Genomic DNA, 23,797 nt, shown 5'->3' with positions numbered 1-23,797 from the left:
CTTGATTGCCCATTGAATATTGTCTACATGTTATTAATAATGTAGACAACAGGGGTTTGGATGGTGAGGTCTGTAGCTTGTTATTTCAGAGATTTTCCGACACCAATAATTAATGATGATACAAATGCTGGCATTTCTAAAGTAGGGAGGAAAAGTTTGAAAGAAAAATAATGGATCATATGTCATCTTAAATACTATCTAGCAGTTAGTTTGCCTTAGGAAGCCCTGGAAGTTTATCTGTTTTTACAAAGTGAGCTGGTTAAGAATTAATGGTAGCAATTTTCACAATGGTACAGAGCCCCTAAAGATAACAGTCGCTGCTGTGAAAAATAAAATAAATGAATTTTTATAAAAAGTCTAGAAGACTGTTCTGTTCATTTATATTGACAAAGATGGTCAGAGTTGGTTTACAGTGCTTTCCCACTGTTGTGTTAATATAAAATTGCTTTTAATGAAAAGCCTACACTCTGACATAATGGATTTATTTTTTGAAAGATGGATGCCCAAAAGCTTTTAGAGTTTTAAATCGATTTATTACTAGAAAAAGGCAGGTACTCACTATTATCCAAGCACAAGACATAAGCATGCCATGATTCAAGATCAAACAGTCCTGACGTGTGATCGAAGAATTAGATTATTTTGTATACTTTCCTGAAATGTCATTAATGTCCAAGTGATGTTTAAATCCAGCGGTAGGTACTATGCATCTTTCACTGAAATACAAAATATATTGAAATACTGCTTCAGCTAGGAGCGTGCCTATGTAAATATATGAATGTTAGCATTCAGACATTTATGCTGTAGGTCAAAGGTGAGCTGTGGAGGGCTGCATTTTCCTTTCCTAAGCCCACTGAGGACCATGCCATACCCCTGCTGTTCCTGTGCTAACTAGTTTTATTAATGTATTGGCAAATTTCTGCAGTGCCCTCTCAGGTAAAGGTAAAGGTTCCCCTTGACAATTTTGTCCAGTCGTGTCCGACTCTAGGGAGCAGTGCTCATCTCCGTTTCTAACCCGTAGAGCTGGCGTTTGACCGAAGACAATCCTCCGTGGTCACGTGGCCAGCGCGACTAGACACGGAACACCGTTACCTTCCCACCCGGGATGGTACCTATTTATCTTGTCACATTTACATGCTTTCGAACTGCTAGGTTGTCAAGAGCTGGGACAAGCGACTGGATCTCACTCCGTCACATGGATTCGATCTTACAACTGCAGGTCTTCTGATCTTGCAGCACAGAGGCTGCTGTGGTTTAATCCACAGCCCCACCATGTCCCTGTGCCCTCTCAACGTACCTTTAAAACAAGGTACACAAATAATGATTGTCTCCTTTTCAAAGTTAACCAATTGTTGATAAGTTGCACAAATCAGCCTGAAAATGAAATGTACTCTCAAATCTCATTTGAAAGATAAATTGCTTTTTCTTTTGTCATCACTATACAGCCCAAATTCAGCAGCATGATGGGAAATGTGGCAGTGGAGGGGATGTGTTCTCCACCTCCACCCTCTGTAGTAGCTATGGAAGATGTGTAGTACCCAAATGCCTGCTTCCTTATGTTTTTTTTTTTTAATAGAAGAGTTCTGGGTGCACATGGGAGCATAGAAGCATACAAAGGTGTCATCTGTTAAGTCAAACCATTCATCCATTTAGCCCTGGATCGTCTTCCAAGTCTCAAGCAAGGTTTTTTTCATAGTCCTACCTGGAGATTATGGTGAGTGAACACTGGACTGTGTTCTACCACAGAGTTATGGCCCTTCCCCAAAACAGCATTTCCTGGTTGCCTCCCATTTAAAAATCAATCAGACCTGACTCCATTTAGCTTGGAGGTCAGTGTGAAGTCCTGGAAGAGACCACAAAGATTATCTTTTCAATTTCTTCAGTTCTGTGCTTGTATGGTCTATGAGCAACATGATACAATGTTCCGATATATTAAAGTACAGTGGTGCCTTGACTTACGAACTTAATCCGTCCCAGATGATGTTCGTAAATCAACACGTTCGTAAGTCAAAGCACCATTTCCCATTGAAATGCATGGGAACGGGATTAATCCGTTCCAGCATTTCTAAATAAATAAATAAATAAATAAAAATAAACAGAGCACGTCCCATGGTAGGACTAAAAAAAATCACCAAAAAACAAAATTGACCCTCAGTCTCCTCCCCCGCCAAAAAAACAAAAGCCACTCACCCAAAACTTTTTTAAAAAGCAGCACCTTACCAGTCCAAAGCCTCCTCAGCCTCCTGGGCTTCCACCACTACTGCGACTGCCACGTCTGGGAGGCCTGAGCCTGGCTGAGGTGCTTCGGCCACTCGCCTCCCGGCTCACCTCCCACTCGCTCCACACTGCCTTCCATAGACCAATACCACTGCTGGTGCCCAATGCCGGCTCCAGCTCTGGAACCGGCACCAGCGGCTGCTCGCTGGGGTGGCCTCCTCGGCCCTCGGCATTCCTCGGCAGTCCTCAGTGCCGTTTCCCGCCAATGGCGGGGAATTCAAATGGCCTCCCGGCCGGGCTCTATCTCCCAGTACTGGGTCTGTCCGCGCTGCTCAATTCCTGGCCTGGAAGCCTGGCACATTTTTGCTCTTTATTTACTATATTAATCTATAGTATCATTATCCATTTACAGGGGAGACCAATAGAGAGGTATCCTTTAAAAAAAATTGTCAAAAGCATTCAAAATTGACCCAAGTGAACAATCAAATGCCAGGCCACAATTGTTAAAAAAGTTTCAATGGAAACTTGGAAAGAATCTCCAATTTGCTTTGATAACATCACCCAATATAATTTACATGCTCATGTAGAGCAGCCAGGCACATCTCCACCTTAACTTTTCCCCTAGATCCCAATTGCCCTTATTCTGGTCACAGAAGGGAGACAAAGAGCTACTAGGGACACCTCCATCATGTCACTTCCTCCTGCAATACCCTTAACCGGACATGAGCTGGGCCACAGCTGAGAGGATATAATAATGGACAGTTGCTGAAGAAAGAACCTTGACTGAGAGTGCAAAGTTTACAGACTTTGCTGTCCTTGCATCTTTTTTGGAATCATGTTGGACCTGGGCTTGCCATGGGGCCATCATCTGGGCTACGAGAGTCCTGTGTTGTTGGTGGACCTCAGGACACGTCAGCGTGCCTAATCCTACAACCTGTATTTAAGTATGTTGCTTTTGTGTTATATATGCATGAAATTACTTGAGAGTTGAGGCAAGGACTGGCTTTAGTACCGCAAATCCTGTCAGTCAAAAATTCAGATAACTGTTTGAAAGGATTTTTGTATTATACTAAAGAGAAAGAAAAACAAAAAGAAACAACTGAAAAGGGAAAAATTTCCAAAGAACTACAAAAAGATGTTTTTCAAAGTGCAGGAGACAATCTTAAAGGCATTCAAGAGAACACGCCAGAAAATAACAAAAGCTAATTTACCTACCTCAAAAATTAGTGGAGAGATAATATAATTCTGGGCATGCACAGAGTGCAGCCTCCCAGCACAACATTGGTAAGACAGCAAATGGAAACAGTCACCTCCTTAGAATCAGACTAGACACCTTCTAACGATCCTTGAAGAGCAGGTGTGCAAAGCACTTTCTCCTCAAAAATATGCTAGGCTAAATAACTAGTTTTCTTCATTCTCTTTTATACAAGAAAATTGGTCATTACACAAGAGTGTCAAAAAACATCTTAATCTTTTTTTGTGTTTCGACAAGACAGGAGGCATTTCCTTGTTCTACCCTCTATTATTATTATTATTATTATTATTATTATTATTATTATTATTATTATTATTATTATTATTATTATTATTATTATTATTATTATTATTATTATTATTATTATTATTATTATTATTGCTGCTGCTGTTGCTGTTGTTGTCGTTGTTGTTGTTACCCCACTTTTCTCCTTAAAGAGGACCCAAGGAGGTTACATCATAAAAAGGTGATATTTAATAGCTAAAAACAGTAAGTATACAAATATTTTAAAAGGATCAAACAAATACCATACTAAAAAGCAGTAAACTAAACACATTCAAAGCAAAAAGGCACAACAGTCCATTAACCCACCCACCCCAGAGAGCCAGTCACTGAGAGAAAGCTTGCCTGAAGAGAAAAGTTTTTGCAAGCTTGCGGAAGGACAGCCTCCTTGGGAGGGAGCTTCAAAATCTGGGACTCTCCTGTGTCCCCACTAAACACACCTCTGAAGGTGGCAGGGCCAAGAGAAAGGCCTCTCCTGATGATCTCAACACCCAGATATGCTCATACTGGGAGATGTGGTCCTTGAGAGAGCTTGGAACCAAGCCATTTAGGGCTTTTTAGGTGAAAACCAGCACTTTGATTTGTGTCCAGAAACAAATAGCTAATGAAGCAGCTGTGATTCTTGTAGCCAGCCTCAGTTAACAATATGGCTACAGTGTTTTGGAACCACTGCACAATTAGTGTAAGATTTCTTTTGTGGCTATTTTGATATGATCTCTGGTTAAAAGAGAATAATGGAAGTGTCAGTTCCTCTCTCAGTCTTTTCTTTGAAGTGTTCAGTAACAGGAGAGAAGTTGAAGATGTGAATTGTCCTTTTCAATGCTGACCTCTGTTTGGCCAGCTTCCCAGGTAATCCCAACTTCAAAGCATCCAGTAACTGAAATCCATATTTCATAATCCCCAGTCCTTTAGTTTCTTCACAATCCATAACAGTCCTATTGAGGAATACAGTAGTTTTGGCAATGGTCAAACAATCACTAACCACATAGTGGTCAGCAACAATTCACACTTGCCAGCTACTACAGATTTTAGAAGCATTGAAGGCAGATTGGCTTGCCATTCCCTCCTCCCTCCAGAACCCATATTTCTTGTGTGCCATGTGATAAATACTAGGTTGTAAGCCTGAGGGCAGGGACCAATTCAGCACCCATTTTGTAAGATGCTCTGAGAGTCTTTTTGGCTAAAGGATGGGGTAGAAATACATTCAGTAAATGACTGTAACAATATAAAATGGAATGACATTTATTAATAATAAAAAGCTATCATTAATCAATGGCAAGTTTTATAGAAGATATACTGCAATTCCAAATCCCTTGCCAGCTGTATTTGTTCTCTATTCTGGGCAAGATGACCTCTGCTGCGTTACTAATTACAAGCCTGGAAGTATTGGGTTTTTCCCCACTTGGATAGCAAGTCGATTCAAAAAGCATTAATTGTTTACTTTTAGTTTACTTTTAGTTAAGATTCCCTTTTTTTTCACAGTGTATCTTGGAATGGTTTGTGGGATGTCTTGTGTCTAGAACTGGAGTACTGGATTTTACACTCCTGCAAGGAAAGGATGCAAAACAAGAGTTCCACAAGCAGCAGCAGCACCGTGCAAGGCGTTGCAAAACATTCTTCCGCAAGGGAATGAATGATACATTGCCATCCGTTTTAGCCTCAGTGTTTCCTGGTCAGGTTTTTTTTCTGCTGATGCCCACGCAGCTACTATTGGATTGGGCCCAAGGTCATTCCCCCCCCCATTGCACACCACTTAATTTAACACCATTCAGAATCCCATTGGCAAACATGGAGCACAAAGTCTCCATGGCTGGATTGTGCTGCATTTTCTCTGGCAATCTCCACCTTGTAGTTACACAAGCTGGAGATTGCCCTACTGAAACCATGGGAATTTCTGCTTGTGGAAGTGGGTTAGTGGATTCTCCTTGGTAAAAAGTGGCAGGAAAAGAAGAACTATGTACAGAACAGACCATTCTGTATGTGGTTGCTAAACAAGATACTGTTTATTTTATTTTCTTCATCATTATATAATGGTGTTCAACTGTGTAGTTCACTGTTGTGTGATTCTCTTGGCTAAAACATAGAAAAACGTGGCTTGTGAAAAATATGTAATAATTACTGTGGCATACAGCTCTGCTCTCACCTGTCTGTCACAGCTGGGCAGGGGAACCTCAGCCAATGAGAGGACAGACGGTGATGCAGAAGGGGGAGGAGCTGGATTATATAAGGTGTGTGTGATGTGTGAAAGGGAGAGTTTTGGAGAGTTTGAAAAGATGAGAGAAGTTGATTGAGAGAGTGAGATAGATTTGAGAGAGATAGTCAGTGAGGGAAAAGTCTGTGTGATCTAGTAATTGAGAAACATGATTAACAACTTGATTTATTACCTGTGATTCACCCTTTTTATTTTGTACAAATCAATAAACACTTTATTTGTTTGAAAGAAACACTTGTCCTTTGTGAGTACTAAGGATAGGTTGGTGGCAGCAAGTGAAGAATAGTAGTGAGCATTCTTGGAGGCCTGTATTGGTAGAGGCTTGAGAGTGGCCTGCTACATAAAATTACTTAAAATTATGTAATAATGTACAAAATCCTTAGGTCTTTTTTGGTGATTATTATGTTTCCTTCTCTTCTCTTTTTGTGTTCTTCAGTTCAACTTATAAGAAGATTTCTCCCTACCTGAAATACAAAATGCCTTGTCTGGTATCTATTATTGGCTACCATTCTTCTAGCTAAGTTGTGTAAAATATCTTCTTAGAAAAGGCCTACTTAGGTCAAGTGCTCTCCCACTGACAAGCATTGTTCTGTTCAAGACTTTGGTTTCAAGACTTTTGAGATAATACTAGTTGTCATCCTGTCTTTCTTTCCGTCGGAAAAGAAAAAAGAATATGGAATAAATGCCGCTGCTCGTTTTTTTTTTCCACTCAGTCTAAACTTATCAGTCTGAGAAGCTGCACCCATGAAAAGGTTTCTGAAGGCATTCTATTCTTTTTGAGGTGGTGCTGATGATGGTGCATTTTGGACATCTGCATTTGGATATATTGGGAGTATGGTTCTCTACCAGTGGTATACTAATACTGTTGGGACTCGGTAGTAGACTCTATTGGGTACAGGATTTTAATACAAGTTACTAAGAGTTCCCTCTTTTTCAATCTCAGGTGTGGTACACTGTCTCCTACCTATCATACCTATCAGGGATCCATCTATGTTACCTTCTGGAATAATAGCAGGAATTTTGTCACACAACTGGTTATGTAACAGAAAGCATGCCACAGTAGGAGGGGACACATATTGCCTTTAGGCAATAGGATTATTATTTTTCAAAAAAAGAGTTGTTTTTAGTTCTTTATGTGGGGTTTTTTTTCTTTGTCCATTTGTGTGCGTGTGTGTGTGTGTGTGTGTGTGCGTGTCTAATGATAAACACAATAAAAATGAACTTTTTAAAAAAATACACGAAACGTTTCTCCATTACGGAATAAAGACCAAAATCCTCTTGTGTAGCTACACAAACAGTCAGACAACTGGTGACTTCTTAACTTGAGGAAATTTTAACCTGAGGAAAGGTTTTGCCATTTGTGCTACATTGAAGCATTTGGGCCAAAACATATTGCAGTGGTGTGATCAGGTCGGTACGCTGGCAGTAGTACTGATGAAGCCACAGCAAGTCTTATTAACATTATCCCCCTACCCCAGAATAAAGATGTGAGACAACTGTTATGGAATAAATATGGGCCACACTTTATTGAATATTCATGAAAAAGGGGGGTCTTGCAGTAGTGTGGAATGGACCCCTACCAAATTATGGGTGAGTCCCAAGCCCCAAGCTCTCACAGTCATGAAGACAGCAAGAATCCGGCCGGCCCAAATTTGACCACCCCCGGACCTCAAGCCCGCTCCTTCTTGTTGTTGACTGTTGGTCCAGGAGCGGCCCCAGTGGATCTTCTACCCCAAGCACTGTAATCACATGATCTGCAGCACTTGGAAATCAGATGAGCTATACTTTACCTGTGGTTGTGAGGACTCACCAAAACCTGTTTTATCCGCACTACCCACCACAGCATAGAGACTAGCAAGGCTAAGTCCCATGCCCACCAACCAGCCTCCAAGCCTCCATAAGCAGCCCCCCCTGAATGTCCGCAATATATGAATCATAACCTCTGTCTGAGAGGTGCACTCCACCATATTACAGATTCTGGTCAAGCCATGCTTGTTTCCAGGTGACGATTCACCAATCCAAGGCCTTTGCACCATGCCCAATGCACTTCACTGTTAACACTCCTCCATGCAGTGTTAACCCACTGGCCATGCCAGCACAGCTCAGGCCTCTCCATATGGATTCTGGTGACCGTTCACCAATCCAGGCCATTGAGCACTTCCATGCAGTGTCAACGTACTGGGCATTCCAAAAGAGCTCAGGTCAGACCACGCAGATCTCCTGGTGACCAATCACCGATCCATGGCCATCACATACATCTCTGCTTACTTCTGTGTTAACACTCCTCCTCTCAGTGTTAACTCACTGAAGCCAGCATTCTTTTCTCCACGCAAGCCTCAGGCTGGTCATGGACCATATAATGTCCCTAACAGGGTCATTTGCCCTCAGCCATCCAATGTCATCTAGTACAGCAAGATCAAGGCCGTTCAACTGTACAGCCCGATAATCACCTCCCCAGTTTATTAACAACACAACTGGGAGTTGCAAGCCAAATGCTGCTAATCACCATGACGTGTAGCCGCCTCGCCATCACTACTGGACCTGCAACGACAAAAGAACCAGGCGCCTACCCAGACATGAGGGAGTGTTCAGACATATCTACGGTAGGCTATTGAATGACCACCATCAAAGCCTTTGAATGTCATCAGGATGGTAGACTAGGGCAGCTGCAGTTGAAACAGCACCCATTCTAGCAGAATGTTTACCAAACCTTAAACCTTGAAATTCCCACCTTATGCAGTCTCATGTCTGTGATCTTCCATGACTAATACTCTGTTAAAGGAGAACATCTAAGTGCACAAGGAAGTAATCCTGTCAATGCCCCCTGACTTCCAAGTATGCACCTCCCGCTCTCAACGGGCATAACTCCACTATAGAACATGGTGCTGAAGTAATACCACTACCTCTCCCTTGCTGGCACCTTGGATCAATGAATGTGCAACCTGACTATAGTATTCTGTTGCTTAGAATGCTGCCATTGTAGTGCTACCTTGGTCAGGTCACTCTTTCTTGTAGTTCATGAAACCTTAATGCATCAACTTACGTTAACAGTGATGCCGCCCTATATAACACTGTCTCGTACCCATCCCTACAAATAGTAAGCCATCGACAGTCAATTTTACAATGCTAGGGATGTGGATACCCTTGTATCCTAGATTCGACTCCTTTCTTTACTCCAGCCTGCAAACATCTTCCTAATGCCCAAGTTAGAGGTATGATCCTGTTCCCCCAAATCAGGGCCTGAAAAACCATTGTTGACCCTTATGGGTCCCATCAACAGTTCCTTCCTATGTGAATAAACTATAAACTGTTGTAAGTGCTACGCTGGAGTGGCCAAATCAGCTCAAAGCCTGTTAGGTTTCTAAACTCCTGAACTCTTAAGCTTGCTGTTGAATACCTGGTCTAGCATCCTCAGGTCAGGGCACAAACCTATCTCGCTGTCTGCATCAACATGTGGATTTGCCAAACCTCTGTGGGAAGAGCCTCTGGGAATTCCTGGGCTCCTGCATCTAACTCCCTAACCTGATCGACCTGTTGGCATGATAGTGCATCAGCTAAGCTAATATCAGCAAGGACTCCAAACTTGTAATTCTTGATGCATGCCCTTTGTAACCCAGGTTCGATGAAAAAGGGGTGACACAGACCTCTCATCACATCACATAATTTATGCAGAATTGCCCAGCCTGGAGCAATTACCCTACATGAAAAATTTTAGGTGACTTGCAAACTTGTGCAGTTCTAAAAGGATATTTTCCTGCTTACTTTGAGTAGACAAATCTGAGACCTAAGGTTGTCCAGTTTGTCCTCAGCAACCTAGAGGCTTGTTGCCTAGTGTCAAATTCTATTCCCACACAAGTACATGCTGTAGCTGGCCCTTGTGTTTTCGCGTCATCTAATGGCAACCCCAACTCCTGCGCCATTGTTTGGAGGGTTTTCTCATATAAATAATCAGTGACCAGTGCTATCTCGTGCTATCTCGAGAAGGGGATAATGGTGGCCCGCGCTGCCGAAGAGCCTCTTCAGCAGACTGGACATTATTGTTCCAGAAAGATGACCAATTTGATGATCTGTTTTCTTCGAATGGATGAGAAAGTGAGAAAGTCTAAAGAGGATGGCAAGAAAGAAAAGGAGGAGGGAGCTTTATTGACTTGTTCCCATACACATCACCTCCACATTTGTGGGGATACATGGCATTAAACTCTCAAGTCAGAATCCTGGTGAAGTCAACAGTGCACACAGCAATAATTGTGCAAGTTTTGGCAGTGTGTATCTTGTGTGATTGTTCCTGTGACACATTTTGTAGCCACTCTTTCACAACTGACACCCCAAAGGCATTTGCATCATTATTGCTATGTGCCAGTTTTTTTTCCTGCAAAATTAAGGCTCTGTAATATGGAAATTGGCACTTCTAGAAAATGTCAGACTCCACAATTAAGACTGTATTTGCAGGAAAGACCATTCGTGTCTATTAATCTGCACACCAATTCTAATTTCTAGGATTTCATGGGTTGAAAATGGCATATTATACATTCTACCCAAAGCAGTTACGGTTCTTGTGTTACTGTAGATAGACATATATTAGTAACAGTGACAAGAATCAAATAAAATTATACTTTTGTTTGGTTTCTGTGAAATAGAATACCTGCAGCCATGTTTGTGGAAAAACTTCCTTATACTTTCATTTTCTGTTGTCAGTACTAGAATCTAAATCTCCTGTGTACAGCATTTTAAATCATGTCAAGTGGACAGATATTTTCTGTCCTCCAGAGATCACTAAGAATAAACAGAAAGATAATCAAAGAAGTGAAATGAGAACTAGTAGATCAGGCCACAGATATGATTTCTCCATTTCTATGATCCTCTAGATGCAGTTGCACTTTATTTGAGAGAAATACAGCAACCCAACAACTTTGATTGTAAAGGGGGTGGAATCCATTTCTGTAGCGAGCAAAATCAGCTTCATGAACATGTGACTAATTCACACAGAAGCAAAAAGTCATTAGTTATTGTTTCATAACAAAAGCATGTAATCAGCACATGGAATATCCAAAACCTGCTTCGTAAGCACAAATAATTTCCCCTGCTAAACCCCATTAAGGCTGCATTCCTGTCTACACACTTTCATAGAAACAAGTCTCATTTAAGGAGCCTCATGGCGCAGTGGTTAAACCACTGTACTGCAGCCAAAACTGTGCTCACGACCTGGGTTTCAATCCCAGGTAGCCGGCTCAAGGTTGACTCAGCCTTCTATCCTTCCGAGGTCGGTAATATGAGTACCCAGCTCGCTGGTGGGGGGCAATGTGTAGCCTGCATAATTAACTTGTAAACCGCCCACAGAGTGCTTGTAGCACTATGGGGCGGTATATAAGCAGCACACTTTTTGCTTTAATTCATTGGGACTTATTACTTTTTTTTCTTTTTATTTCATAACACATATAGACATACAAAACCAACAAAAACATACAAAACAAGCAAAAACATATAGGTGGGGGGAAGTATTTCCATACAATATTATCCATTATATAAAACTGACTGCATCAACCTTATTGCTCTTAAAAATTTAGTTCAATATAAACCATCCTAAAGTTATAATAATTCTAGTGATTGGTTTTTTTATAGATTCTTTCTCTTGCATTCTTAGCTAGCCAATTGTATCTCAGGCTATCAATGCTTTACAATCTCAAGAAATCAACATTCCAAAAAACCAAAAGATATATTTATCTAAACTTAACTGCATAATCATATTATAATTCATATATGCTTAATATCTCTATGTGAGTGCCTTATAATTAATAATCTCCAATACTGTGTTCACTCTAATATACATCTATGCATACATATATTTCATATCAATGTTTCAAATGTTATCAGCATTTCAGAAGACATATATATATATATATATATATATATATATATATATATATATATATATATATATATATATATATATATATATATATATATATATATATATATATATATATATATACACACGTATATGTATATGTATATGTATATGTATATGTATATGTATATATGTGTGTGTGTGTGTGTGTATATATATATATATATATATATATATATATATATATATATATATATGTGTGTGTGTGTGTGTGTCTGTGTGTGTGTGTGTGTGTGTGTGTGTGTGTGTGTGTGTATATATATATATAAAACCTTATTTACTTAATCATATTACAATTCATATATACTTTATTTCTCTAAGTAAGTGCCTTACAATCAACAATTTCTAATATTATATTCATCATAAACATTTCAGATTACATAGTTAGAAATTCTTAATTACCATTTGAATCAAAACATAGTCGGAATTGCTTACAGTATATAAATCACATCAATTTTATGTATAAATGTGTGCCTCTCAATCCATAATTTCTATTACATTCAGCAAGTAACATTCCCCCTTTTTTACTTTATATATCTTAGCTCCATTCACTGGCCAGGAATCCCAAATCACTTATAGCATTATAAACCTAAAATTAAATTCTTGCATCCTTTTTGCTAGTTTTAAAATGCCATCTATAGAACTTCTTTAAGCCATTTTCTCTCTGATTTGCTAAATTTATTCCTCTATCAATCATATAGTTTATAATCCACCTCTCGCAGCACAGTTCAAGGTCACTTAAGTTTCTCGCCTCCTTATACATCTTGTTTTCTATTATAAAAGTTATTCCATCTATCAGAGGACAAGGGATGAGAAAGAAAAAAGTATGTCTGTGACTGTGTCTTTATCTAGTTTCTGTTTCTATTTCAGGTGTGACGCAGTAATAATTTACCGATGTGTCTGGGTAAAAGCTTATTTGCCACTTCAAGATTGCACTATCTTCTTTAAAATCAGCCTCTTAAGTTTATTTTGTACTTACTGAAGCTGTGTTGAGATCAATTAGTCCCTGTTCATGCAGTGAGACGTAAATCTTCGGGCCTCCCTCCTGCCCACGGAGCTTCACAACTAAGACGACATTAGAAAATGGCATCAGAGGAATCCTCTGTCTGCAGAAGAAGAAAGGCCTGGGGGGATTGCTCTTCCACTCCCCCAGGATATCTCAGCTCTCCTACGACTCAGGGTGGCCTCTTCTGGCCCTTCCCTGCTCCCAATTTCTTGGGGGGTGTCTGGATTCATGGCATGCAACAGGTTTCTGGGGAGTCCAGTTTCCTGCTGCTTTGCTGTTTCTAGCTCTACCCCTCCTCTACTGGGACTTATTTCTGACTAGGTCTATTTAGGATAACACTGTAAGGCAACTTTTTTGTCCATGTGTTTTAAGGATGGATGTGAATTTAATTTCAATTTGTTTTATTAACAAAAATCTGATTAAAATCCCTGTGTATCCAAGTTAGTTCTGCATTAGGGATTTCACCTCCTTCGTCAGGCTCCTTATCAGTATTAATATTACTGTTACTATTACTATTACTATTACTATTACTATTACTATTTATTTATTTATTTATTTATTTATTTATTTATTTATTTATTTATTTATTTATTTATTTATTTATTTATTTATTTATTTATTTCCTGCCCTGTATCTCAAGATCTCAGAATGGGATACAACAAAATCTATTTAGTACAATGTAAAAGAGTTTCAAATGGATAGGACCATGTAAACCACTATGCCTTCCCAGCCTGGAATAAGGGTTGAGACACAGGTGTTGGATAAAACTAGGGCCACAACTTTATTAAAAATTGATTTCCCCTTACCGCAAGGGGGCCTACTGTAGTGCAAAAATTGTCCTCTGACTCTGATGTACCATTTACCACTGGATCAGGCCACCAAGGAGTGAGTTCCTATTACTGAAGCATGCTGACCTCTGTGTAGCATGTCTTCAGCCACCCAACCACAGGAATCCCCCCCACTGTTTCAGTCACCGAGCCTAGTGTCCCTAGGTGTATCACCGCCTGGGAGATTCCTTTAGCTACCATTCTCTTTCATATAACTCCTTGTTCAACCAATCAGGGATATGGGATGATTGACACCCTCCTTGGGTGTCCCGATGGAATTAAACAAAACTCTTATTTTTTTGCACTACCCGTCACAGCATAGAGGCTATTCATATGCCCCCATGCCCCCACCATTGCATAAAATTTCAGCCCAAAGGCCCCCTTGCAAATCTCAAAGGAACAAGTCCAGGCCCATCTCAGACAAGTGTACACCATTGCTTCTGTACAATTCTGGCCTCCTCACCCATATGTCTGGATGTGCCACAACCAAACCCCAGGCCAGCCTTTATGGCTCTCTTCACTTCACAACTGAATCCCCGTCTGGCATGGTCAATGATTCTGGGGTCACATTCAGCCCTCCATAAAAGTCACCTTGGAGTCATATTAGACCAAATTACCTGCACTCCCAGCAACCAGGCCTTAATGGCTCAGAAGTCCTCAATCATCTGTATAATAAATGACTTTCCCATGTGTTTAGCCAAGTTGTTGCCTCCCAGGTGAACCAATAATATACCAGGGAGCACCTTTGCATTATCCCAGGGCACCATTTCCAAGAACCAGTCCCAAAGCATGCCTCTCTGCTCCATCCTGTATTTCTGCATAGTACGGACAGCGCACAACTTTCCACCGAACACTAGTCTAAGTTATTTTTGCCTTTCCCATTTGGTCGGTCTTAGATCTCCTCAGATGGATAATGACTCGATCTTTGAAAATCACTGCATCATCCATCAGCAAGGCCGAAAAGGACTGGTCCTTTTTAGAAACCCAAACCGACTCTCTAATCCTAAAAGCTCCAATAAATAAATAAATAAGTAAATAAATAAATATTTTTAAAAAAAATATGATAAAAGTGTTCCTTCTTTAAACAGGGTTACCTCATAACCATCTTTACAAACTGTGTCCCATCTCTCTGCCAATTTGAGTAAAACCTTCAGGGAAAATTGAGTCATATTATTTTCCATTCTATTCCTATCTTTGCTCCATCCTTCTATCATTTTTCAAATGTGGAAATCGTTTGTGGGGTCCTGGTATCTCTGCGCCTTGGCATAAAATCTTATTCTGAATAGATTCAGGGGCTAAACCATTTTGATGTAAGTACACCCAATACTACTGTAGATGGTCAACTATAATGTGCCATGGTTGACCTAAACCTTCCTATCTGTAGAATGCAAAGAACTCATTACAGGCAGCTGCATAACTGCACCTAGTGCTGGGTGCCACTGATAAACTTATGGCCCTATTGGCTTTAGCCCTCCAAAGCTCCATACCTCCTCTGGCAAGACATCTGGCTGAGCCACTGGAACTAACACCCTGAACCGGTCGATCGGTTGACGGGACAGGGCATCAGCCACAACATTGTCTATACCTGGTACATACCATGCCTGAAAAACTATATTATAATGTAAACAATGCAACATGAAGACCCAGAAAAAAATGCATGACCCTCCCTGATTTTGAGGAACCACCATGTTGTCGCACCAAAAGTTTACAGCAGAATTGGCCCACTTGTCTGCCCATAGCCATAGCGCCTCTACAATTTGAAAGAATTCTAAAAAGGTGATATCTTGAGTAATTCCTCAATCATGCCATTCCCTGGGCCATAGCCTGGCACACCACCTACCCCTGAAGTAAATTCCATAGCCAAAAGCACCTGCCACATTGGAATGCACTTGCAATTCTGCTCCAAGGCAAACCTTGTCTCTTCAAAATGATACTCCATTAAAGCTTTCAAGGAACCTCAACCATACTACTAAATCCTCCTTCAGCTCAGCAGAAAGGCGCCACCTATGATGCAGTTTCAAAAGGCCTTCCATGGCCCTGCAAAACTGACTAAGGGAGGTCCTGCCTGGTGCTACTACTTTGCATGCGAATTGAGATGGCCAGTCACTACCTGAAGTTCCCTTAACATAACTTTGCAACTGGCTACCATGTTCTTCAACCATAACTTTAGGCTAGCTAATTTGTCCTCAGATAGTTTACTGGATTGCTGGATTGAATCCAACTAAATTCCCAAAAAAGTGAGGACTGTGGATGGTCCCTCTGTTTTTTCTGCAGCAAGGGACATGCCAAGCTCCCTGGCCAGCTGTTGTAACACACCCATGATGTGTTTGCAATGGGAGGTCCCCTGCTTTCCACAATATTCAAATAATGCAGAACATGAGGGAGCCCCACTCTGCGTTTAAGAACCCACACTAAAAATGAGCTAAAGTGCTCAAAGCTGTGCAAGATATTGAGCACCCCATATGGCCCTGTCCATATAATAATAATAACCATAAAAAACAAAACCAAGTAAATCAAAATCCCCAGGATGCACTGGCGACAAATGGAATGCCAACTGAATGTCACAACTGGCCAACTCTGTGCCAGGACCACATGCTCGTACCATGCACATGGCTGCATCAAATGAAGTGTATTGAACAGAACACCATTCCTGAGGGATCATATTGTTTACTGAATTCCCAGCTGGGTATGACAAATGGTGAATAAGCCTGTATTCACCAGGTGTCTTTTTGGGTATCACTCCCAATGGGGAGACCCTCAGATTTTGAACCAGTGGCTCCTTAAATGGGCCTAACACCCTCCCTTCTGCCACTTCCTTATTAATATTTTTCCTTACCACCTCCTCCATTCCTCTAACTGATTTTGAATTTTTGGACATGATGGCTACCCATTTACCTTGGAAAGGGATCCTAAATCCACAATTGAATCCCTCGCTCAAATATCTGGTGCCTTCCAGACATGTTCTAGATGGGCGATAAATGAATGAATGAATAAATAAATAAATAAATAAATAAATAAATAAATAAATAAATAAATAAATAGGTATTCCCTAACCGAGTATGACTCCAGCCACTCCTCTAACAAAGAAATCTTAATTGGGCTGGGGCCCTTTTCCAGTATTACCTGGTCCAGGAGCCCACCTCTTTGTACTACCTTGCTGCCTGATTGCCTCTGACCCAGAGTGTCCCCTGAAGCAAGCAAATGATCCATGAGGGGCACCGCAGATGAAGCACTGGTGCCTAACCTGCATGGCTTGTGACCACATAACCCTTTGGCATTAAACTCCCAACAGACCAGGCGGGGTTGAACCACCCAGATTAGGATGGGAAGGCATCATCAAATGCAACCACAGCCTGTGATGCATTCCCAGGGAAATCTACGTAAGCCCTGTATATCAAGTCCATATACTGAATCAATGAAAAGGAGCATGATGGCTGCACCTTCACAATGATTCCAGCATAAATGAAAAAACTGGAAGCCAATTAGCCCAGCACCTCTCAGGTTTTTTTCTCCTAAATATCTCACCCTCTTCATCCTATTCTTTATTCCCCTTTTCTAGTCCAACTTCCCTAAGTTAAAAATGTCAATATATTCTCCCTTTCTTTTTTCAAAACTGTGGGTGGCAGGAGATGATCCCCCAGAGTCAGGGACTGATCCCCATAAGGGAGATCCCTGCAGGAAACAGAACGATATGCCATATCTGGGATGGGAGGAAGTGCCTGTTGTCTAAACCCTTCATTGATTCCCAGGGACTGGCTGGGCATGGGCCACTGAGCGTAGGGTGCCATCCAAGCTTCAAAGCGGTCTGGGCAAAACTGACAGTGGTGTCACCCTTGTGTTATCCAAAGGAACTTGAGAACTGAGTGTTTGAGGAACCCAGGTGGACTCACTACACCCCACAGCCAAATCCCTTCACCCTGTGCAATTGTGTGTGAGAGAGGTGGCACACCTGATATCGCACTCATAGTCCTCTCTGGACCACTACTAGTTTCGCCCGCCCTTGGTGGGCTGCAAACCACCACTTCACCAGTCTCCCGTCTCAGTCTTCCATCTCCTGCTGCCAATGTGGCACCTTCTGTTCTTCCCCTTTCTCTCTAATTATTATTATCATTATTCTTTTGTTGTCATTGTTGTTAATAAACTGTCAAACAGGAGGCTCCTGTGTCCTCGTGACCCTCACTTTCTCTAGTCTTGCCCAAACTGTGGGGTTGCACTGATGCGCAGCTTCAGTGAGGCCTAAAGTCCCAACTCACGGGGCACTCACGGCGAAAACGAAACCTCTGAGACCCTCACGGCTGTCGTCCTTTCTCTGCGATGTCCTGCTGCCACAAGAGGCTGTGCCTGGGCAGTAGCTGGCCTAATACAGGCTCCTAGCTCAACCCCTCCCCCTTGGCCTCTACATAGATTGCCTGTGCTCGTAATTTCCAAGTGGACAGGCAAAGTGCAACCGCGGCGGCAGCTTTGCACCGCGTGGAGCGGACCTAAAACTGAGCTTTTACAAAGGACTTCAAAGCCTGCTCAAGCCAAGAGGAAAATCAGCACTTCCACTAACTGAGCCTCCAGTGGAAGAACATTCTATGTGGGGTCCCAAAGCAAAGAAGGCCCTTTCTTGCACCCCCAGGCAGAGATGAGGCCAATCATCCAGTTCTGAGTATTTTAAAAATTGTATTCTAACATGAAATGTTGTTCATCTGCTTCTATAGTTTCAAACCCTATTTTGCCCAAAGCTAAACAGATTTATGGAACTCAGGAAGAGAGCAGGCATAGCCTCTTATAAGTATTTGTCTCTGTATGTATGTGTGCAAGTCTACCTACTCCTTTGAGTAAAATATGCCTAAGGCTTCAGAAAGCTGTTGAAAACTGAGAACTTTCCAGCACAATTGTAAAGCAGTGCTTCATAATCCATTATGAAACATTCACACAAGCATAAGGATGGCTACCTGAAGTTTGTAACTACAATGTTCTGAGCCAGGCCTTTAGTAGTCAGTCAGTCATGAGCTCCTTATTGCATGCTTGAACTGTGGGAGTTGATCAACATTTCAAGTCAATGATCTTGTTATTGATCCCTGTGGAAACTTGGGGTATGCAGTTTGATGAGATACCCCAATAGCAGCAAAGTTTCCAGATGTGGAAAAAAAATTTTTTAATTATCTCAGATATATGCAAAAGCCTTTGGTATATGTGAAAACACACCGAATACACGGGAGCTTAGTCAGGATATGTGCAATAACCTGATGATCACAAAGCTCTTATCTTAGCAATTTGAATCTCCTTACCTGATTCTTTTTTGAAAGTTTTCTCTCTCCACCCACCCCCATTTGAGCTACAAGTCATTACCATTTCCTTGATTTGTGTGTGTGTGTGTGTGTGTGTGTGTGTGTGTGTGTGTGTGTGTGTGTGTGTGTGTGTGTGTGTATCATTGCCTCCTTTATTTGTATTTGCTATAAAGATTTAAAACACATCTTTAGGAAAAAAGTACTCTTGAAGAGCTTAATTTACTGCTTGCTCAAGTGAAGAGAATTCCTTTTTGCCAACACAACACATTTAAAATGAAGTGATGAAAACAGATCTCCTGGAGATGGGTGGAATACACTTAAAAACACTTGCTCTAAGGCACTCTTGTCAGCAACTGAATGCTCTAGCGCTTCCTGGGTAAAGAAAGAATAGAACCAATATTGGCACATTTATGAAACTTTCAGATGTACACAATGTTGACTCTTCAAGGTGTGGGCTCACAAAAGGCTAACACAATGTTACGTAATTTTTTTTAAAAAAAACTGTTTACTTTCCTCTAGTTAACTATGCTTTTATGATGTTCTATTCGCCTAGGGTGAAAAGGGTGCCTGAAACTCAGCAACAAGCTTTATAAGAGTTTCCAACTTTCATTTGAAGCACTGATATTTTAAGGACTGTAAGAGCTGCTCTTGTGTGACTCTTCAAAGTCACAGTGATAAGGTTATTTGAGATTCTTAGCTTTACAGCATTGCCGCACAGAGTAGACCTTTGGTCTAGCTAGGCTGGGTATAAATATAAATAAATAAATAAATACATAAATAAATAGATAGATAGATAGATAGATAGATAGATAGATAGATAGATAGATAGATAGATAGATTGATTGATTGATTGATTGATTGATTGATTGATTGATTGATAGATAGATAGATAGATTGATAGATAGATAGATAGATAGATTGATTGATTGATTGATTGATTGATTGATTGATTGATTGATTGATTGATTGATTGATTGATTGATTGATTGATTGATTGATTGATACAGATATTGTTCTATCCCAAGTCTCTGTATTGGAAGCGCTAAAATGGGTGACAGGATCAGGCTGCTTGCCAAACGGACCTGTTATGTGGTGGGGTGGAGTACTTTGCATGGCATCTACATGACATATAGAATTACATCTTGATAAATTACTTAGTTTGCAGTCTAAATAGGTACCTGGTTTGAGAGAACAGAGAATTAGGAAAGAATAAGTGCCCCCCTGATTCTGTCTGTGAATGACATCACACAAATGCCTGCATCTCAGTTCATTCTGCTTTCATTTGAGTACATGGCAAACATTTCTCCATGACGTTCTCCCGAGATGCAAGGCAAAATTCTTAAGGGAAAAAACTTACCCCACCTATGTTGAATGGTTAATGGAACAGCTGGGTATACATGGGGAAAAAGCCAATTTACTGCACTAACAAATCAGTCCAACGTAACAAAAGTTTGGTTCTGGAAAACGCATACACAATGCATAGTTGTACTTGTTAAAAGAGCTGACGTATAATCCCAACACTCAGCCTTGGGATCTGAAAAGGACTTTAAAAAAATTTTCAGCAATTTTCTAACTCTGGCAATACCCCTGCATTAGTAAAATTTTACAGTTTCCTGCAGAAACAATACTCTTGTCTTGTTTTCCATTTCCTTCCTTCTTCACCTGTTATTCTGAGCAGCAGCTGCTAATTTTGTTAGCAATCACCGAAGATGCTGCCATGCACATGTGTCTCAGTATGTTGGTGATATTAAAGACAAAAAAGAAGGAGGAGGAGGGAAAGGATAAATATTGGGGCATTTTAATGTGATTTACGCCATCCTCTATCAACAGTATCCCTCTGCATTCTATAAAGGATGTAGGGGACAAAAAAGTGAATGGACACAAAGATGGCAACACAAAGAAACCAGTGTCAGAATTTCAGCCTGCCAGGACACTCTGTTCTAGATTTCAAAGCAGCTGTTATAGAAAAAAGGAGCTACAAAGGGAGACTGCATAGGGAGACAGCCAGTGCATCCCTAAGGGCCTATATAAAGGTCAATGCTTATTAGCGCACTGCAGATATTGATACCTAACTTTTTGTAATATCTCTTGAGTATAAAATAGCAGTCTCCTTTGACACATTCAGACTTCTGACCCAGAAAAAAAAACTAGTAGCATTTTTGTGATAGCTAGATCCACCCGACATACACATTATCACTCTGGCTATGGCCTACAGGATCAACTAATTACAATTTTGATAGTCACCTTGTGTTCTCAAGAAGCATTGTCACTATCTCTGTTGGCTGTCTGCATCCTCACTTGGTCAAGATTTCTACTACTACAGGGATAGGTATAAATAAAGAGGACACCATGGCTGAAATACTGCTGCTTTCACTTAACACAGCACAAGGCTGTGAGTCTTTAATTTGAAAATTGCTATCACTGGGATGGTTCTGGAAGTGCTTTTTGAGTTTCTGGAGGGCTGTGTGTTTTCCATATCTGTTTTAGTGCTAGAATGCTTTAATTTGTGTGGGATGGTTGACAAGACAGTAACTTCAGCAAGAACCTGAGAATGCTTTGTTTCACGTTTTGGTTTTGATCAACTAAGTAGATAATTGAGACAGTGTTATATAGCATAACTCCTGTATCATATCATATCATATATCATACCTAGAGATTCCCATGCAGCTGGACTTAATGAGGGTCTGGCCCCTGGGGCTGGACCGTCAACTCACATGTCCACCAGTGGCCTCGCTCTTCCTTCTGATCACTCCTGGAGCCCCACTTGGCTAGCCACTCCTGGCAATGGGAAGGAAGATGAGCCTGCTGAGTTGCTAGCTAGACAGTCACTAGATAGTTGTGCTCTGGGAGTAATTGGAAGGAAGTGAGACCACCACCAGACGTGTGAGTGGATGGTCCAGCCCCAGGGGCTGGACCCTCATTAAAGTCCCTCAAATACAACTACCCCATCTCTTATCTTATCCTACATCATACAGATGCTCATGCATATTGCATGCAAAAAATGTCAATACAGGCATGTAGAGTTCAGTTCCCCACTATTCCTTCCAGGAGAAGAGCCAACCTGCGTAGGAAACAGCTGGGTAAACTGCAGAGGACCAGGGTGCCCCCAGGAGAAAAGAATATTAAAGCCACTTCTGAGTACTTTTTACTCAGGGATTGCCATAATTCAAAGTCATGTAATTATTATTTATAAAACTAAAAAGAATGGACTGAATACCTTAGCAATTCTGAGAGCCAATCATCATAATCTTAGAACTGCAGAGCTGGAAGGGACCCTATGGCTTATCAAGTCTAGTCCCTCTCAAGGAGGCACAGTGGGGAACCGTTCCCCTAATGCCTAAGCCACTGAGCTATTCCACAGTTAATTGAAAAGGTGATCTTTGAAGCTCCCTGCATTCATGGTTAGGTTAAGATTCTTATGGAGAAAGATGTTTGCAGCAGTTATCAGAAATCTCTGGCTTCTAAAATGGGTGTGTGTACCACTCTAAAGAAAAGCAATTCCATTCTCAGTAGGCTATCACAGTGTATTTTCAGAAGTTTCTAATTGAAGGTATGCTTCATTTGCCTTGACTATAAAAGAACTCACATTTGCTCATGATTATGCCTGCAAATGACCTCATAAAATGTAGACTTGCAAAATACAAGAATCCAACAGCTCCATGGGCTATTCCAGCACTGTTCTGTAAATGTGCTTGCTTCTGATTTCTAATAGAGGTTGTGCAATGCTTTCCCAAAGAGTTAGAACACTCAGACTCCATTAGCTTCACTGTAGGTTCGTCTGACAATACTGAGTGATGCAATCCGGGAGTAATGCACAAGGTGCATATGCATAGGGAATCCCAGGGCAATGTGCATGGCTTTGAATTTGGGTAAGACACAACTCCATTTGATTCAACTGCCTTTGTGCCTTAGATCTAACGTGCTTGAAGACAGTTTCAAATTCTTTGATGTGTTCTTGCCAATCCAGCATGAATGCTGAGCGGCTAAATAACTGTTTAATGAGGCAGCTAGTCAAGTTCCCTCTATGAGATCAGTTTGTTCTTCCTCTTCCTACTCTCCTTTGCCTTCTGTCTCTCTCATTCACTTTCTCTCTTTCCCCTCATGCTCCTTGGTGGCCATCTTGTTCATTTTTCTGTAAAGCCTGAAACCATGGCTGTCTTGTTTATAACTTGGCTTTCTATCTCTGTGCCATGATTATAATGAATAAACAATAACAATATCTAGGATGTCGAACTTTTCTTAAAACTCCATCCGCAGCTCGAATTACCTCACATCCTAATCCACTGAAGAGTGATCTGGTAGCAGGAGTGATCTCTAGATTCTAGAATATAACTTGCCAGAAGTTCTAAAAACAGGGGGTGGAGAGTCTGTATCTCTGTGAAGATATACAGTTTCAAAACACTTGTTTTTCTAGTTTTTCCTTTTAATTCCTATTCCATTATCTAAAAAGATCAATCACAGTTTGTTTGTCTCAGAACAGTAGAAGTCTTCTATATAACTTATGTGCTAGAAATCAAGCTGAGTTTAGTTAATGGGTCGAATGTGTAGGAAAACAGAAAAGATATCCGATAGCCTCTGGTATTTTTTTCATCTCACTTACAAAAGTAAGTAAAAATGTGTTCAGGCAAATGCAGTAGCAGGGACTTATCCAAGCCATTACGATCCCATAGAGAGAAGAGACATCAGGGGTTTTGTTTAGAGAATTAAAGTGTGTGTGTGTGTGTGTGTGTGTGTGTGTGTGTGTGTGTGTGTGTGTGTGTGTGTGTGTGTGTGTGTGTGTGTGTGTGTGTGTGTGTGTGTGTGTGTGTTGTAAGATGTAA

General features: G+C 40.9%; 1 long non-coding RNA gene across 3 annotated transcripts in view; it reads right to left on the bottom strand.

Moving 5' to 3' along the window:
• The window catches only part of LOC110069772 (uncharacterized), a 108,204-nt gene extending 88,732 nt beyond the window's left edge, over positions 1 to 19,472 (bottom strand). For all 3 annotated transcript variants that reach the window (XR_013543027.1, XR_012086661.2, XR_013543028.1), the window contains exon 1: positions 12,848 to 19,472. This is a non-coding gene — a long non-coding RNA (uncharacterized LOC110069772). The remainder of the gene's footprint in view (positions 1 to 12,847) is intronic.
• Between the last annotated feature and the right edge of the window lie 4,325 nt (positions 19,473 to 23,797).

Source organism: Pogona vitticeps, chromosome 1 (genome assembly GCF_051106095.1).
Source record: "Pogona vitticeps strain Pit_001003342236 chromosome 1, PviZW2.1, whole genome shotgun sequence".
Lineage (NCBI taxonomy): Eukaryota > Metazoa > Chordata > Lepidosauria > Squamata > Agamidae > Pogona > Pogona vitticeps.
Note: the sequence above shows the minus strand (reverse complement) of the source record. Positions and strands in the feature narration are given on the sequence as shown.